At 37.0% G+C, this 6,000-nt stretch overlaps 1 protein-coding gene and 1 pseudogene across 1 annotated transcript in view; both read left to right on the top strand.

Annotated features, from left to right (window-relative positions):
* Positions 1-772: 772 nt before the first annotated feature.
* LOC141504316 (protein C1orf43 homolog pseudogene) lies at positions 773-1,620 on the top strand (annotated as a pseudogene).
* Positions 1,621-5,865: 4,245 nt separating this feature from the next.
* LOC141517864 (uncharacterized) overlaps positions 5,866-6,000 on the top strand; it is a 76,293-nt gene continuing 76,158 nt past the window's right edge. Inside the window, exon 1 of the mRNA XM_074229325.1 lies at positions 5,866-5,937. The gene's annotated coding sequence lies outside the window, so the exon portion shown is untranslated. The remainder of the gene's footprint in view (positions 5,938-6,000) is intronic.

Below are 6,000 nucleotides of genomic sequence, written 5' to 3'. Positions count from 1 at the left end.
GGAAAAATAAAATAAAATAAGAAAAATAATGCTTCCAAAGAGGTGTGTGTAAGAAGGGAATAAACCCCAATAAGGACACAGAAGAGGTTTGTAAGATTGCAATGATGTCGGGAAATGGAATGCTGAGTTCAGAAAACAGTTAGCAATTCAGTCTTGCCGGATAGAAGTGTAAATTAGGCTAGAAAAATTGATTGGAGCTAAATTGTGGAGTTCTTCAAAACCTGGCAAAAGCTCGTATTTTATCCTACAGGAAATTGGTAGCCAAAAAATTTTCATGGAGAACTATCCAGGGGTATGTTGAACTTAGCTTAAATTGGTTTGAAAGAGTCTATTGTTAAATTGTCAGTGTGGGCATTTGCACCTTGGAGATAGGCAAATGCTATGAATTTAGGGTTGAATGATTATTTTGTTCATTATTTAACTTTTACAAAAAGATGAAATAAACAATAATAATGAAGATTAAACTTAAAATTCTGTTGTACATACATTTTTATTTCAGGGAAGCTGGTAGTGAAACATTTAATAGCATACCATAGAGAATAATCTTTTCAAGCCATTCTCCTTAGGAAAATTCTTTTAGAAGCTATTTGGGAGAAAAATTGGCAAATATAAGAGTAGGAGACTCATTAGTGTAGTTGGTCAATAAACATTTGTTAAGAATACTAGAAATCAGTTTTTCCGACAGGACCCGGCTTTGGCTTCCCCCATAAGGAAATGGCCAGGTCCTGTCCCGGAACCCTTAGGGCCATTGCTGCTAAGGAGCCCGAGCTAACGAAGCTGGAGGGAGACCATGGCGTCCAGCAGTAACTGGCTGTCTGGGGTGAATGTGGTGCTGGTGATGGCCTATGGGAGCTTGGTATTTGTGCTGCTGTTCATTTTTGTGAAGAGGCAGATCATGCACTTTGCTATGAAGTCTCAAAGAGGTCCTCATGTCCCTGAGGGATACAATGCTCCCAAGGATCTGAAGGAAGAGATTGACATCCGACTATCCAAGGTCCAGGATGTAAAGTATGAACCCCAGCTTCTTGAAGAGAATGATGCCAGACTTTTGCAGCTAGAGACACCAGGAAATCAACATTGCTACAACTACTTGTACAGAATGAAAGCATTGGATGCCATTTGTGTCTCTGAGATACCATTCCATTCAGAAAGCCGGCATCCTCATTCTCTGATGGGCAAGAATTTCTGCTCCTATCTGCTGGAGCTTCGAAACATAAGTACCCCCTTCAAGGGGTACTTATGCTAGATGCCTATGAAACAGCTCGATATGGAACTGGTGTCTTTGGCCAGACTGAATATCTACACTATCAGGAAGCACTGAGTGAACTGGCTGCTGCTGTCAAAGCTTGAGGTGGAAGTTCCTAGCGACAGCACCAGTCAGCAGCTAAGGATCTAACACAGTCTCCTGAAGTTTCCTCCCCAACAACTATCCAAGTCACTTATCTGCCCTCCAGCCAGAAGAATAAAAGAGCTAAGCACTTTCTAGAGCTGAAGAGTTTTAAGGATAACTACAACACCCTAGAGAGCACTCTCTGACTGAATTTGGGGATAGCCATAGTCAATATGGTTCTACTATGAGATTCCAGTCTTAGTACCCAGGGATTTCTCCAGGGCAGGAGACAGCAGTATTATCATTATTATGCTCAGAATTTTTGAAATGTGTTCCTGGAAATCCTTCCTTAGCTTATCCCTCTGATGTGTTGTAGAACTTGAAGTTCCATGAGGCCCTTGGAAATCTCCCTCTCCAAAAGCATTTTTTATAGAGTTGAATCCACATATTTTTCTTCTGTCTGTATCACTTCCTCCTTACCCATCTTATTGATCATGATTATTTTTTGACCTCTCTCAAAAACAGGTTTATTCTAAATAGATTAGTTAGTGAGGATAGGAGAGGGGGCACTTATGATGTTAGAAGTAGAAACCTTATTTTACCTACTTGGATGGGGACTCTAGCCCATGGACATATTATTTAAAGTCGTGGTGTGAAAAGGGTGGACAGGAGCTAGGGTGTTATACTTAAACCAAACCCTATTCAAATTTGTGTTGTGTTTAGTGTACTGCTTTGCAATCAAGATGAGACTAAGAGGAACTGATGTGATATAGCCACTAATTCCATATTCCCCTTCCCCTGCCTCCCCAAGAAGTCACTGTACTAGTCTTTCTTTATAAAATGGTTATTTAATAAAACAGCCGAAAAAGTTAAAAAAAAAGAATAATAGGAATCAATCCTTGAGTCAGCAATGGGTAAATTCAAGGAGAAAATAGAATTAAGTAAAAGAAACTCTAACCTCAGAAAATGTGTTGGATAAGGAAAAGAGAATGGAGGGAATGGAGGAGATACAAAAAGGAAGAGAAGAATGAAGGGGGAAGAAAAGAAAAGGGAAAGAAAAATAAGGAAGTAGAGGGGAGGAAAGGGCCTGATTTGGGGGTCTTGGGAAAGGGAAGAAAAGATAGGAAAGCAGAAGGAGATTGTATCAAATATTACACTTGTATTGAACACCCTCTTCTTTCATTACTCTTTTCAAATTCACATATTTGGTAGTATCTTTCATTAAGAGGGTTTTGGGGAGGGAAGGAAAGAAAAAAACATAAGTGGATAGGAGTGAGGGAATTGTACAAAGAATATGAATGGCTGGACCAATAAAATGGAAGAGGATAGCAGAAAGGATTAGAAAGCAGAATTCAACATGTTTAAACATTTGAAAACATAAAGATACACAAAGCCTTAAAATTAGAGGTTAGAACAAAATTAATTGTGCTACAGCTGAACTAGAAAAAAGCAGAACTGATAATCATAATCTGAGAAAAGGAAACAGTAAAAGCAAACTAGATTAAAAGTGATAAAAAGAAATTGTCATACATAAAGGCACAGGGAAAATTAATTAATATACAGGTATTGAATGGCACAGCCATCTACATACCTAAAGAAAAAGTTAAATGATGTTTACAGGAAGAAGAGCGTAAAACTATAATAGTTGGGGAACTCAATGTATATTTAAAAGTCTTAGACAAATCAAACAAAAATGAAAACAAGAAAGAAATTAAGATCCTGAATATAATTTTTTAAAGGTTACATATGTTAGCTCTCTGTTAATTATTGATTTGGGATGAAAAGGCATATACATATTTCACAGCTGTGCATGGTTCCTTTAAATTGATAATGTATTAGGATAAAAAATTTCCACAAAAAATGTAGCAAAGCATAATAAAATCATATTCAATCAAGAGACTTTAAAGAAAATAATAAAATTAATTGGAACTAAATAACAGTACTGAATAATTGTGGGCCAAAGAACAAATTTTAGAAACAAAAATAATTTCATCAATGAAAATGACTATAAATATACATTTAAAATTTGAGAAAGGAACCCAAAACATTCTTAAGGTAAAATATCTATCTATAAACATTTTCATCAACAAAAAAATAGGAAAAAACAGACAAATAAGTTGGGCAAAACTAGAAATGAACAAATAAGAAAAATCACATAATGAAAATTCTGAAAAGCAGAAAAGTAAAAAGCAATCCACTGAACTCATAAATTAAACTAGGTTCTTTTAAAATATTTTATTTTTTTAAAACTATTGTTGTTTTTTCCAATTAAATGAAGAGATATTTATCAACATTAATTTTTATAAAATTTTCTCCATTCCTCTCATCCATCTTTCAGCCCCAAGACAACAAACTGATATAGACTGTTCTATAAGAATGATGAGCAAAATAATGTTAAACATATTTCCATATTAGTCATATTATGAAAGAAGAATCAGAACAAAAGAAAAAACCATGAGAAAAAAATGAAAAACAAAAAGGGTAAAAGATAGTATGCTTTGATTTGCATTCAGACTCTTCTCTGGATGTGAATGGCATTTTTAATTACAAGTCTTTTAGAATTGTCTTTGAATGTTGTATTGCCGAGAAGAGCTAAATCTATCATAGTTGATCATTGCACATCTTGTTGTTACCACTATATATAATGTTCTCCCAATTCTATTCACTTCACTCAGCATCAATTCATATAAGTCTTTCCACAGGCTTTTCTGAAATCTGCCTGCTCATCATTTCTTATAAAACAACAGTATTCCACTAAGTTCCTACACTATAATTTGTTCAGTCATTCCCCAATTCATGGGTATTCCTCAATTTCCAACTCTTTGTCACCACAAAAAAGCTGCAATAAATAGTTTTCTACATATGGATCTTTTCCCCTTTTTCATGATCTCACTGCAGATCTAGTAATGGTACTGCTGAATCAAAGGATATGCCCAGTTTTATAGTCCTTTAGGATCTTTTTTGAAAAGGGAGAAATGAACTATAAGTCTAATGAGAGAGAGAGAGAGAGAGAGAGAGAGAGAGAGAGAGAGAGAGAGAGAGACTGAGAGTAAGAGGATGCCCAACAATCTAGAATTGTCAAAAGTAATGGAATATTATTGTATAGTAAGAAATGATAACAGAGGTGGTTTTAGAAAAACCCAGGATGACTTGCATAAACTTATGCAGAATGAAGTGAGCAGAACCCAGAGAACAATTTATATAATTATAATATTGTAAAGGGCAACTATGAAACACTTGAGAATCTAGTTGATGCAATAAGAAACCATGATCCTGAAGGACTGATGATGAAAGATGTGATACATGCACTTTTTTTTTAAGATGGCTATGCACAGGGTGGTTAGGTGGCAGTGGATAAAGCACTGACCCTGGAGTCAGAAGTACCTGGTTCAAATCTGGTCTCAGACACTTAATAATTACCTAGCTGTATAGCCTTGGGCAAGCCACTTAATGCCATTTGCCTTGCAAAAACCTAAAAAAAAAAAAGATGGCTATGCAGATCTTTTTCTTTTCCTCACTTTTTAAGATTTTATTTATTTTGAGTTTTACAATTTTTCCCCCATTCTTGCTTCCCTCCCCCCCACATCACCCCCCCACAGAAGGCATTCTGTTAGTGTTTACATTGGTTCCATGTTATACATTGATTTAAGTTGAATGTGATGAGAGAGAAATCATATCCTTAAGGAAGAAAAATAAAGTAGATGCGTGCACTTCCTGAGAGAAATGAGGTAAACTTAGGATGCAGAAGGAAATTTAGATTTTCAGTCAATTACTTCTCTAATTGTATTTGACACAAGAGTTTTGTTTTTCTTCATTTCATTTTGCTTCTGTGTGTGTGTATGATTCATATTCAATTATCCATCTATTATGTATATGAAAATGTTCATTTTAACCATCTGTATCCAGATAAAGAACCATGGAGTTTGAACAAAGTTCAAGGACTATTCCCTTTAATTTAGGAAAAAACCCTGATATCTTATTGTCTCATCTTGTTATCTCTTATACTTTATGTTTCTTCCTTAAGGATATGATTGCTCCATCATACTCAATTTAGATCAACGTACAACATGAAAACAATGTAAAGACTGACAAATTGCTTTTTGTGTGGGGGGGAGTAGGATGGGGGAAATTGTAAAACTCAAAATAAATAAAATCTTTAATTTAAAAAAGAAAATGTCCATTTTATTTAATAAATTCACTAGATATATAGTTGCTGAATTCTTTGTCTTTGTTTTCTTTCGTGCATCGCCATCACTACCACCAGTCACTGCTCTATCCCTATCCCCACCCCAAAGGCCTCCCTTCCATCCGTTAATAGAGTAAATGAAAACAAATGTACACTTTGGTCCTGTTTTCTAGGTACATCATCCCTGACAAGCAGGGGTCCAGGTGGAACCACATTTCCCAGAATCCGTAGAGGCAAGTCCGGATCCCATTTCCCAGAACCCCTTTCCAAGTCTGCCTGGGAACGGAGCGCCCCCGAGGCCTTTGGGAAATGTAGTCCGCACGGAGGAAGCGGAAGAGGCCCGGGAAGGCGCTGCGTGTGCGCAGGTGCAGCGGCGCCTTGGGCTCCGCTCCTGGGGATCCGGGTGCCCCTGGGTCTGGAGGTAAGTCCGGCGCCGGGCTGCGGCGCGCGCGGCTGGGCTCGGGGGGCCTGTCGGGAGGGGTTG

Source organism: Macrotis lagotis, chromosome 1 (genome assembly GCF_037893015.1).
Source record: "Macrotis lagotis isolate mMagLag1 chromosome 1, bilby.v1.9.chrom.fasta, whole genome shotgun sequence".
Lineage (NCBI taxonomy): Eukaryota > Metazoa > Chordata > Mammalia > Peramelemorphia > Peramelidae > Macrotis > Macrotis lagotis.
The sequence above is the reverse complement of the archived record's forward strand: the minus strand, read 5'-3'. Positions and strand labels throughout refer to the sequence as shown.